The 13,741-nt window shown below is 33.0% G+C and overlaps 1 protein-coding gene across 3 annotated transcripts in view; it reads right to left on the bottom strand.

The window, feature by feature from the left end:
* The window catches only part of Naaladl2 (N-acetylated alpha-linked acidic dipeptidase like 2), a 1,184,425-nt gene that overhangs the window by 845,004 nt on the left and 325,680 nt on the right, over positions 1–13,741 (bottom strand). The gene's annotated exons all lie outside the window — the stretch shown is intronic.

The following is a 13,741-nucleotide window of genomic DNA, read 5'->3' as shown; positions in this document are numbered from 1 at the left end:
CTTCAGAGCCAGAGTTTTGTTTCTCTGGTTTCTCTTAGAGAAACTAAATAAAATTTAACTAAATTATTCAACATCCATTTTTTTTTTTTTTTTTTTAGTATAGGAAAACAACAGTCTGGGTGAGAGTCCACTCTATGCAGCTGTGTAAAGGCTGACTTTTGAAATCTCTTATTCTTACTGAGTGACAATCACTTGTTTGAGAATTGGTTTCTTGGACCATAAGATAGAATAATATCCATTTCAAAAGATTAATATGAAGATTAACCACAATAATGTGTGGCCTGTCCTAAAGATTGTGAATGATATAAAACAGACAGCACTTTCTATTTCCTCCTCTTTCTGTTCCTCCTTTGTCTTAATTCTTCTCTCCTTCCTTCTGTTCTTTTCCCAGTAAGAAGAAAGTATGCTAAACTGGAGCACCGATGTCATGGACTATACTCTGACATCAGTTGTGCTGTTTATTAACTTAAAACACTTAAAGTGATTATTTACTCCCATCTTGGAGGGTCTCAATATCCTAATCCATAGAAGGATAATACTGATATTTGCATGGGGACAAGGTGAGTATTAAATTAGATTAACTTTATGCCTCAAACAAAAATAATCTCTAGTGAAAAACAGACATGAATTGGAGATTTATCTTTGAATGTCAATTTTTATGTGACAGAAGATCACAAAATTAAGGTGATTTATTTAAGTTTTGTTTACCATAAGTTTTATGGTGCACACTTCTCAAACAAGTGATCGTCACTCAGTAAGAATTAGAGATTTCGAAAGTCAGTCTTTACACAGCTGCATGAAGTGGACTCTCACCCAGACTGTTGTTTTCTTATATTAAAAAAAAATGGATGGTGAATAATTTAGTTAAATTTTATTTAATTTCTCTAAATATTTTATTTATGTAAATAAAATATTATTATTATTTGCATAATATATAGAAAATCTCCACTTTCTCCTTCTAGAATTCCTCAACTTTTGGCTTTTGAAACACAAGTAAGTCTCAAACTCTTCCCTTAGTAGTTCTTTCATTTTTTATTTGAAATAATTTGTATACCATGTTTGCTAGTTAATTAATTTGCAAAAGTTGATTATATAAATTAAGTAAACAACAAAAAAGGCAAACAGCTGGAACAGATATTCTCAGAAGTGCCAGAAATTAAAGCAAGCCTGACTTTAACAAATCAACACAAATTTTATTTATTACCTCTCGGGATCTGTTTCCTCACCTAATATGAAGAAGCTGCCCAATTTATCATGGTAAAACCATTTCATAATTATTCAAGAGTTTCTAATTTATAACCCAGGTATTTGTGGTGTATTCCAGAAGAGACTACTCCTTTGCCTACACCAATTACATACTGTAACATATGAACCATGCTACATACTTTCCTGAAAGTAACCTGAAATTGAATGTTTGCCAGTACAACACTATAATCATCACATTCTGACTTCCCCATAAGAGAAGCAACATACATATCAATCCTCACTCATTATGACAAACTTGGAAGTATATTTACATATCTGCCCCAGGCACCTAAAATTAGTCAATAACAGTAATAAAGCATCCATTCTCTAAGAGCTGATTTAGAACTTCTAGTATGTGGGAAGTTATAATGAAAGTAGATTACAGAAGTTCTATTCTTGAGCCAAGAAAAATCACAAAGACATAAACACCAGAAACCACAAGAGTTTTTGTAGATCCATAGAAAAAAATAAAAATATACATTCATAAATATAAATATTCATATACCAAAAATATAAATAGAGTGAACCATTTACAATGAAGTGCCACACACATATACTTTGTCTCTCCCATTCTAAACCTTTTTAAATTTTATTTATTTATTTAATTTTAATTTTTTAAATTGGGTATCAGGGATTGAACTCAGGGGCACTCAGCCACTGAGCCACATCCCAGCCCTATTTTGTATTTTTTTAAGAGACAGGGTCTCAATGAGTTGCTTAGGACCTCACCACTGCCGACTCCTCCTGACTCAGCCTCTTAAGCTGCTAGGATTGCAGGTGGGCATCACCACACCCATCTCCTCATAAGGCTTTTTAAATACCTGGGAAACTTTTTCCAGGAGATTTTAGAAATATATAACCCAATAGTTTTGTACATGCCTAGAAAATTTCTTCACCTCCTCTTTGTCTGACTGACTCATATGCAGAAATTCTTCTGGATTAAGGACCTTCTATGTGCTCCCAGATGTACTTTAACATTTCTCAACTTTTAACTTCTCCATGGCTCTTGTCATATTGCATTGTAAGTAATGCTTAATTATTTCTGTCCTGGCATCCTGTTATGCCACAGCCCCAGTGTTCAACACCACACCCTCACAGCTAGCACAATCCCTGGTACATAATACACCTTCACCAACTATTCCAAAGATGAATAAAAAGTCCATCATAAAGGTTGGACTAGAGGGTCTCAAAGAAAAGAAAGATAGGGATTAGCTTCTAAAGAAGATGACGGAGGATGTTCCAGAAAGCAAAAATTACAGACTTCAAAATGAAGAGATGGGGGAAGTAGGTAGATTTATCTTTAAGAACAGGAAAAAAAAAATGAGTTAGAAGGAAAAAGATATCAGGACAATGATGAAATGTTCCAAAAAAGGCAGAAGTAAATGAAAAAAACCCAAACCACAATGTTTATGCGTTAATTTCAATTTCACACACCTCACCACCACCACCACCACTAAAACAAATGGCATTGGTAGCGTTAGCCAGAACAGCATCAGTGGATGCTGAAAAGGAAAGTGACATAATTATATACATTATCAAGAAATTTCTCTTAATCTTGAAAGGCTCAAAATGAATGAGTCCTCCATATGCATTCTGAGTCATTTCTGTAAAATTTATTGAATGTATTTTTAAACTTAGATGGAACAATGGAAAACAATATGTCTAACTACATTTCCTATTTGTGTCTCCAATATTATAAAATTAAAGAAGAGAAAGGCCAAAGGAGAATATTATAAATACTATAATTCATCTTTCAAGTTGAAGGTCCTCAAAGATATAGTTATCTACCTGTTCTCCTGCCCCACACTAAACCCCTCCCATTACCTGGTCCTGCCCACCAAGAGGGCCCACCTAAAGTAACTAGCTCCTCCCATGACCTGGCTCTGATAAGTCCATATAAAATCCATACCCTTGTCGGGACCTGCCACTATTTCCATCCACCAAAGATGTGCCCCTCTGGTGCTGAATAAAGTATCACTGGTCCCCAAAGTCTTCCTCCATTTTCTTTTTCTTTTGTATTTTCTTTCATGTGCTTTCAGGTCCTGCCTATAAACTATATATGTTGAAGAAATTAATGCTATAGGTTAAACCTGTGTGGTCAGTTATAGAACTGACTATTGTTATTTAGTTCTGATTTTCAAGGAAGATATATGTGAAAATTTGAAGAAAATTACAAATTGCTTTTACCAAGTTCCAAACGTTGATATCACATGTTATAGAACATGGGACCCTTGGTCTGTAAAATTCCAGATCCATTTAACTTTATTAAAATCATAGACTGTAACTTCATTAAAACCATGGACAGAAAAGGAAAAATACAAGATTGGATAGAAAAGGATTAAAACACTTATAATAATAATCCTTCAATATGTTATTAGAGCCAGGCATGGTGGCACATACCTGTAATTCTAGCTATTCTGGGGACTGAGGCAGGATGATCACAAGTTTGAGGCTGATCTGGGAAATTCAGCAAGATTTTGTATCAAAATAAGAAGTAAAAAGGGCTGTAAAATGTAAGTGAGTAGTAGAGCATCCCAGTAATGGTGGGTTGGGGGAGACAGTATTTGAACAGAAGTAAAAATATTTGCTATAGAGAGACTGGAACCAATCTTCCCCAAATCCCAATAGTTGAAGAGAAATTCTATGTTAAGCTACCAGGATAGATTGTTAAGATTAAAGTTCCAAAAATTAAGCTGATGTGTTCTCTTTTCAAGTGCATCATCCAACAGTATTATTTCCTGCATTTTAGAATAAAGCAAATGTAGTTCCCATTCAGTTCTACTTTAGTTGTTCAACCTGTTTCAATTATTTCCTGCATTTTAGAATAAAGCAAATGTAGTTCCCATTCAGTTCTACTTTAGTTGTTTCAGATCTACAAAGAAGCTAAGTAACAATGTTTGAAAAAATTAAATGCGATAATATTTAAATGTTCAACATTGTGTCAGACAAGTAATAGGAAACTTTCTCTATATTACCCCAATGCAAGCCCTCAACCCTGTGAAACCACACCAAATGGAACAAATATGTTCAAATGTTGTGAATTTATCACAAATTTTCTGAATTAAAGCTAATTTAATAAATTTCTTTCTTGGTTAAAATAAAACCAATGGTTTTAAAATGATGAAGTTAACCTGATATTTTGAATCATTTGGTATTAGACTCAAGCATTTAATCATCTAGTTTTCTAGAACACATATTCTTCATTGAAATTGGAATTTCTATTGGTTATTTGTAGTAAAAAATTCCCAGGTGTAAGTTGTCTGATATTCATAGATGCTAAATTTCTATAAGACCTACCAGACAGAAGATGGTTGGGTATTCCAGAAAAAGGACAAAGAATATAGTATAAAAGAATGGGTAGAGATCAATTAATATTTTCTCATGCTTATAAATACCAACCAAACATATTCTGCCTCCATTTTCTGGATCTGGGTATTATCATCTAACCAGTTGCTCTAGGCAGAAATTTAGGATATGTTCTTGGCTTTTCCCTTACATTTCCTAAATAGTACCAAAGTCCTATCAATTCTGTGCCTCATCTGTCATGGAAGTCCATCCCTTTAACTTTCCATTTCTGTTAAATGAGGCCATTATTGTATCTTGCCAAGATACTCCCCAAATAAAAGTTCTTTTACATCTAATGTATCCTCTCTATATCCTCCAGAGTGATCTTCCTAAGACAGAGGAATCTCACAATTTCCATGCTTACATGTTCATTAAACTCACAGCCTATAGCCAATTATGTTAACATGTTATCACCATGATTTTCCATCCCAGTGGCTCTTAATTCTGCATTAACATTCTAGCCCATTTAGCTCCTCTTTCAAAGCTTGACATCCTCAGAAATACTCTAAGCAGCTGAATATATAATACATACAAAACCATATTTACATTTCTAGACACATAAACATAAAAAAGTGTCTCAAAATAAGGAAGGCGTACTTGGTGTCTTGTTTTAGGATTGTCTGGTAGGTAAAACTATCCTTTTAGATACTACTAACTAAACTTTCAATTGTCGCTTTTTTCATGAAATTGCACACAGAATTTTTTGAAAATTAATATTGTTGAAGAAAAAGCAACTGTTTTAAAGTAAAGGAGCATCCGATAACAAGGAAATAAGTAAAAAATAATGGCAAGGACAATATTGTCATTTTAATGATCTTGCCACTACAGTTTTGTTAAATAAAGAAGCCAAAGAGCTATACAAATTATATTTTATATTTGAACACACACACACGCCCACACACACACACATACAGTAGTTTAAAAATTACTGATGGTTTTCAGATAAGTTCATGTAATTAAGAAATAAAGTGACTCATCTAATATAACAGGCACATAATGGTGCCAAGTTGGAAGTCAGGTAGGAGTTATACTGAAAAGCATTCTAATCTGCTGCTGGGAATAGCATCCTAAATCCATATTCTGAAAGAAATATGTAACAAGACATTAAATATATGCTTGTAATAACAGTTCACACAGTTACATACTTTTTATTAGGATAATGAAACATTTACTTAAATGCCAGAAAGTTTAAACTATCTCGTTAGCTTTATCATCCTCATTCATGTAAATCCACTGAGAGTGGGAAGGCTAAATTTCTGCCTATAGCATAAAACTATTTTTCAGACCAGAAAGTCATTTTCTTATATCAATCCCTCCCAACAAAGGTGTGACTGTGACAGCCAACTAAGCATCATCTAAAAGAGGGAAAATGCTAAGACAATTTTAAAATATATTTAATACTGTCAAAAAACTATAACAGGAGATACAATTCACATGTTCACACATATATAGAACTAATTACAAATAATAATTAATGCCCAACAAACTTTGGAATGTACATGTTAACTGATGCAAGTATAAAATGGTGAATGTATCAATTTGGGAATTTTAGGATACATTAAAAATTTAGAGAAAAACCTCTAGAATATCAACATCTAATTGGAAAACCAAGGTGAAGGAATGATTTCTCTATGTTATTAAAAAATGTAATAAAATGTTTAAATGGTATTATTAACATGAATTTTTTTTTCATCAAACATCCTGAAATAAAATAAAAAGTCTTAAAGACAGGAGTTTCAATTGTGTGACTCAGAGTGATCTAATATAGCTCAGATACTGTTTTGCAAATAGGACTCAGTCATTCAGGCTGAAAGGTGATATATTTTCTAGTCTTCAATCTCTTCATGATAACCCAAAGCAACACCATAATTCAACCAGCAATTGTTGCCAACCTTGACACAACTAATACTAACTAAATGAAAGCAGCATTTAACAGCTGTTCAGGGATAAGAGCTTTCTCTAACTACCACTGGGATCTAAACTGTGTGAGGGTGCAGCTGAGGTAAGAGGTGATGTTTCTCATTATCTTTGGAGAACATTCTATTCCCCTTACTTTGCATCTTAGAATATTAATAATAGATGAACATGTCCAAAATTAACACAGGAACACTAACAGTCACTTATTAAAATGTACACTAAATGTCTTCACTTCAATTCATGAAATATGAACAAAAGATAATGATAAAAATTATGTGGATCAGAGAAAAGTAGTTTGTCATTTTGCTCCATTATTTTTTCCTTTAATTTTAAATTTCCTTTTATTTTTCTTTCTATTCTTTTTCTCTCTTTCTTTCTCTAGTGTCCCTTCTTTTCTTTTTTTGCTTAATAATAAAGTCAAAAAGGCTTAGCATGCTTTCCTAGAAAATGATTCCAGGAGAACTACTTTGTTCAACATCATAATGGGCCACTACTTTCTACAGAGAATGTTTTCTTTCTGAAAGCTCCACTTTTACTTTCCTGCTGACTACCTGCCAGCTAGCATTGTTAAAGAAAAGGAGATGAAGGATTAAAGTCCTCCACCTTCCCCCAAGCAGCCTATACTTAAAATAGACTTTTCTCTAAAATGAAAAGCTGCTGTCTTTCCTATGGAGACCAGATTTACAAAATGAGGGAAAGAAAGTACAAATGAAGACAGACAGATAAACAGCTTCTCTGGGTGGATTCTTCAGGATAATAGGCCAAGTGGGGAGATACCTATAAAAGAAAAATATCCCAAGATGATGCTTTGAAAACATCCAATCTGACCACCTTGGGCAATGAGGGACTCACAATATATGAGCAATTTAAAGAATGAATAAATATGAAAATAGGGACAGAAATACCAGGGCTTAAGTTAGCTTGCAGTAACTTATTTCATTATCTGCTTCCTGTCTCTTCTAAAACCTTTTCGTCTCCCTATTTTCAAACATATCAATTAATTATTATTTCCTTAACACTGGCCCTGCCTTTCAGCTCTCAAAGCATACCTTCAGAGTATTTATTAGTTGCTGTTTTCATAGATCTGCCATATTTAAACACATTTAATCAATACTAGATGATTGAATAATAAAAAGCATAACACAATTATCCTGCCTTTCTCCCAAAATCTTTATAATAAAATTAAGAAAAGGCATGAAAGTTTAATAACTCAAAATGTTTCTTGTATTCTTCCTTCTCTTTCACAAATTCTTCTATAAATTCCAATTTTTCCAGTTTGAGAGAATTGTTAATTTCTTCACATAACCTAAAAACTCATTATTTTTCACAAAATTGGTGTCCAATCTGAAATTTAAATATTTCAAAGTTCACATGGTGTGAAGAAATTAACTGAGATAGGAATACTCCCATTAACCTCTAAGAAATAAGATAGTTAAAGTTTCATCAAAGATAAAAGTGTGAAATATATCAAGAAATTTAAAATACATTTTAAATTATTGAAGTTAAATTTGAAGAGAACATTCTACTCACTAATTTGTGGGGAATTTTATGATATCACAAATTTTGGACTTATCTGCTCTTATGTTTTTGGTTTTCTGAAGACTTATTTTTAAAATATAGAATCATTAGGTCTATTTTTTGGGGGTACAGTCCTTCTTGCTTTATCTTACTGGCCTAAACTCTGAAGCATTTAAAGAGGTGACCCTTTGATTTTTAAATAACTAAGTCATGAGAGACTTCCTCCCTGTTTGTGTTCAAAGGTTACTATGTAAACATACAAAATTATGTAAGTATAATAACAAATGATTAACACCAAATAAGCATATCAGGACTGCAATACTTGAATTTCAAATTAACAAACTTACAAAAATTTCATTACATGCTCATACTCAATAATTTTAAAAAACCTTCTGATATAAAGAGAAATTTATCTTTTATAAATAAGCAATTTTATAGAAATGTTTTCCATATTCTCTTTCACTATTGATAGCAAAAAAAAAAAAAAAAGAAAAAAGAAAAGAAAATGGTGTAATCTTATTTCTCTACTGAGGCAAAGTGTACATGCAAAATATGCACCCACTGTAAGGATACCATTGGATGACATGTTAGCTTTTCATTGCTGTGAAAAAATACTTGCAAAATCAACTTAAAAGGAGGAAATGTTAATTTTGGCTCCAAGTTCAGTCCATGGTCACTGGCCTGTGCTGGGATGGAAAGTCAGGGCAAAAGAGCAGGTCAGAAGTCAGCTGCTCATCTTATAGCAGCCAGGAGGCAGAAAGAAAGGGAGAGGAAGAGGCCAGGGTCCCAACATATCTGTGTTAGTCAGCTTTTCATCACTAGATCCAAAATATCCAACAAGAACAACTTAGAGGAGGAAGTTTATTTTGGCTCATGGTTCCAGAAGTTTATTCCATGGTCTGCTGAATTCATTGCTCTAGGTCCAATGAGACAGACATCATGATGGAAGGGTGTGGTGGCGAGTGCTGCCCTGTTCAAGGTGGCCAAGAAGCAGGGAGAGAGAACAGAGGTGGTACTGCAGGGAAGATGAACCCTCAAGTGCACATCCCCAGTGACCCATCTCCTCCAGTCACGACCCATTGACTTACAGTTACTACCCCATCAGTCCATTCTGATCAGGTTACAGATCTCATTATCTAATCATTTTACTTCTGAATATTCCTGCATTAACACAGGAGCTTTTGGTTGGACACCTCATGTCCAAACCATAATAATACCCCTAATTAGGCATACCTCTAATGAACTTCCAACTATATCATACCTCCTAAAATTTCTACCATCGTGTAATAGTGGCATGAACTAGGGATTAGTCTTCAACATGTGAAACCTTACGGGGCATGCCAGATCCAAACTATAACTGATGAGTTTTGATAAGTTGATTTAACTTTGCAACTCCTATAACATTCAAATATAGAACATTTACATCACTCTAAGAGGTTATTTTTTATGCCTTTTCCACTTAATACCACTCATCACCACAATTCTGGATGCAGACAACACTGATAACCTTATGCATTCATCTGTATTTTGTGGAATTTTATATAAGTAGAATCATACAGTAAGTACTCTTTTATCTCACATAACTTTGTCAGAAATCTGAGAATGACTTAGCTGGATAATTCTGGCTAAGAGTTTCTCATGGTGCACTCAAGCTGTTGGCCGCCAGAACACAATTATCTGAAGCCTTAAATGGGGTTGAAGAATTTGTTTCCAAAACTAGCTGGAGACTCTATTCTTTGATGGCTTTGATAGGAAGTTTCAGTTCCTACTCACATGGACCACTCTAATGAGCTGCTTCAGGGGTGTCCTTAAGACAAAGAAAGTATATTTCTATAGAATGCGCTATTAGAAGAAAAAAAGAGTCTGCAATGGCCTTTATGACCTACTCTCCAAATCAAACATTCACATTTCTACATTAATGTATCCATGAGAATGAGTCTTGAAGTACAGTCTACACTTAAGTTTGGGGCTAGGGAAAGGGATTAAGCTCAATCTGTTGAATAAAGTGTAAACATTTTCTTGAACAACTATGCATAAAGCATTAATGAAAATTCATGTAAAAAGAATTGCATTTTTAATCTGTCTGGCTTTGGCATTTGTTTACATCTCCTTTGGGTAAATAACTATGAACAGAATTGCTGGATCATATAGAAAGGGTACGTTTAACATTGTAAGAAATTGTTAAACCCTTATCTAAAGTGGTTCTACCATTTTAGAATCCTACACAAAATTGACAAGAGTTCCTTTTGTTCTATAACCTTATTAGCAGTTGGTATTACCAGTCTTTTCAACTTTAGCCATTCTAACAGTTAAATAACATTATCTCCTTGTGAGTTTAATTTGCAATTCTTTGAGGTCTAATGATTTTGAACATACTTTCCTATGCTTATTGGCCATCGCATAATTTATTTATTGGATTTTTTCTTTCTTAATGATAAAACACAGTTCTTTATAAATGTGAATATAATTTTTGTAGATACAAATATTGTATATATTGTATCCAAGTTGATAGATTACCTACTCAGTTTCTTAAGTTTTTCCACAGTAGCAGAAGGTTATAACTTGATAAAGTGCAATTTATGAATTATTTTATGTGTTCTCTGTCCTATGTAAAAATATTTGCTAAATCTAAAATCTAAATGAATGTTATACTATGTTTTTTTCTAGAGATTTTATATCTTAATTTTTTTAACCAGGTTAAATTTTGCATATGAACATAGATAAGGCTGAATTATTTTTAGAAATCAATTTATTTTGCCATATAAAAATTCAATTATATTTACATACGTAAAATAAAAATTTACTATCTTAACACATTTTAAGTGTATAGTTCAATAGTGTTAATATATCAATAGTGTTAATATATTAACAGTGTTGTGCAACCAATCCTCAAAATAGTCTCATCTTTCAAAACTAAAGTCCTATATAAGTTAATTCACCATTTTTTCCTCCCATAAGCCCAGGGCACTTGCCTTTCTATTTTCTGTCTCTATGAATTTAAAACTATCTATTACTTGTCTGTATAGACATATTTTATTTTGTATAATGTCCCCAAGGTACATTCATTTTGTAGCATGTGTCATAATATTGTCCTTATTAAGGCTGAACAATATTCCCTTGTATGTATAAATCATATTTTGTTAGCTCAGTCATCCTTTGATGTCTACTTGTGTTGCTTCCATATTTTGGCCATTAAGAATAATGTTGCGGGCTGGGGATGTGGCTCAAGCGGTAACGAGCTCGCCTGGCATGTGCAGGGTAATGTCTCCTCCCCTCCCATCACCTCTCTCTACCCACTCTACTGTGACACTTTTCTCTCTCTCTCTTTTTTTCTTCCCCCTCACACCATCTTATATGTAATTTTGCATAACAATGAGGGTCTCCTTCCATCTTCCCTGTGATTCCCCTTTTCTCTCCCATTTCCATACACCTCTCATCCTTATTAAATGGTAATCTTCTTCTCATGCTCTTCCTCCCTGCTCTGTTTTGAGTCGCCCCCCCTTATGTCAATCTTGTTTTTTAATCCATTCTTCTAGTCCATGACTTTTAATTGAAGAATTGAGACCAGTTGTATTCATTATATTATAGAGAAATGTCTTATTACTTCCTGCTACTTTGTTTTATAACTAGTGTTGGATCCGACACTATTTCTGATTTATTCATCTACTCTTGTAATGAGATTTTTTTCTTCTCCAAGCTCTCCTGGTTATTTTTAATCTTCATCTTCTATGTGTAGGATTCCTTTATTTATTTTCTGGAATGCTGACTTAGTAATCATGAATTCATTTAATTGATGTTTATCTTGGTAAATTTTTGTTTATTCTTCAATTAAGAAGGACGTCTTTCCTGGAATAACACTTTAGGTTAGCCATTATTTTTTTTCAGGCCTTGGAATATGTCATTCCAATCCCTTTTGGATTTTAGGTTTTCTGCTTTAAATACACTGCTATTCTGATTTTTCTTTTTCTTTTTTTTTTCTGTAGGTGACCTGGAATTTCTTTTTTGTAGCTCTATTTTTTTTCTTATTCTGTGTTTTTAGGCATTTTAATTATAATGTGTCATGATGAGGATTTCTTCTGGACTTGTCTATTTGGGGTTCTAAATTCCACCAGTATCCAGATATCTTTATCATTCTCAAAGTTTGGATTTTTTTTGGCTATTATTTCAGTAAAAAGGTTATTAATGCCAATAACATATATTTCTGTTCCTTGATACCTATAACCTTATTTTAGGTTTCTTAATGGTGTCTCACAGTTCTTGGAACAATAATTGTAGTTTCTTATTTCCCCTTCAACACTGTCTGAATATTTCAGAATGTATGCCTTTTCAAATTCTGAAAGTCTGTCTTCTACTTGATCTAATTTAGTGGAGAGACTTTCAACTGAGTTTTTATTTCATTTATTTTATTCTTATTGTACATGTTTTGGAGATATAAATGTATATTCACAATAAGATACTGAAGATCTGATAAGATTTTTTTCAATCTTTTTCTTTGTGTATTTCTGTTTGAAGAGTTTCTCTAGCTATATCTTTAGTTGACTAGATGTCAATATCTATTTACTGTAAATCCCATCCAGTAAATTTAATTTCTGATATTCTATTTTTTCCTTTCTAGAAGTTCAATTTCTGTTGTTTCTTCATTTACATTTTTTCCTTATTTGGTTCATGTGTATCTTTTCATCATGGAGCATATTCATAAAAGCAACTTTAAAGCCTTTATCTGTAAATCCCTAAATCCAGGAGATTCCTCCTAATTATGAGTTCAATTTCTGCTTCTTTGTTTGATTTGATGTGGAACATTTTGACTCTATAATTTAGACATTTTTGAGTAGAGAACTTACTTGAATTCCTTTAAAGTTATTGGAATTTGCTTTGGTAGATTATTATTATGGATCAGGCTGATTATTATGAGAATTGTTTTGTGTTTTTAGGGCAGGCCTAGAGAAACATTTACTCTAGGACTAGTTTAACTTCAGTAAGGTGTTTAACTGTTGGAGCTCTCCTTAATGCCTTAAAAATACACAGATTTCTCTACTTTTAGTAGGAATGTGAATGATTCCCAGGCTCTGAGCTCCAAAATTTGTTCAGGTTATTTACCTCTAGTAATTGTGTCTCCCACTCCAATAATAGAGTTTCATTCTTTGAAATGATTAGTATTCAGTTAAGGCCTGAAAAGAACTTGTAGATCTCTTTTCTCCCAAATCAACTCCACAAATACTGGTGGCTCATTCTCCTCAAAGTTAAATCACTACCTGTTCAACTCAGGCAATATTTAGGCTCTTTCTTCCTGCATTACATTATGAAAATTACCTTCAGTTAGAAATTTAGGGAGATCATAAGTCTTACCTTATTTGCTTCACTTTTTTCAGGAATCATAGTACTTAATTTCCTGCTTCCCAATGTCTGAAAACTTTATTTTTAGATACTTTGCCCCTTTGTATCTTGTCATTGCAGAAGGCATGTAAATAGTATTTGTCCTTCATGGCCAGAGCAAAAAAAAAAAAAAAAAAAAAAATGCTACAACTGTTTTTAGTGCAATCTTGTAACTAGATCCAAAGTATTGAATAAAAGTTAAATCATTTGAATTTTACTCTCTGGAAATTTTCTAAGAAACATTCTTATCTTCTAATCAGAAGAAGGCACAAACAAACTTATATAACAATAATAATCAGTGTTTGTAACATAAAAACAAGCAATTAACTGTTCAATACAGGCA

This window comes from Ictidomys tridecemlineatus, chromosome 3, assembly GCF_052094955.1.
Source record: "Ictidomys tridecemlineatus isolate mIctTri1 chromosome 3, mIctTri1.hap1, whole genome shotgun sequence".
Taxonomy (NCBI): Eukaryota; Metazoa; Chordata; class Mammalia; order Rodentia; family Sciuridae; genus Ictidomys; species Ictidomys tridecemlineatus.
This window is presented reverse-complemented; position numbering and strand designations above follow the sequence as displayed.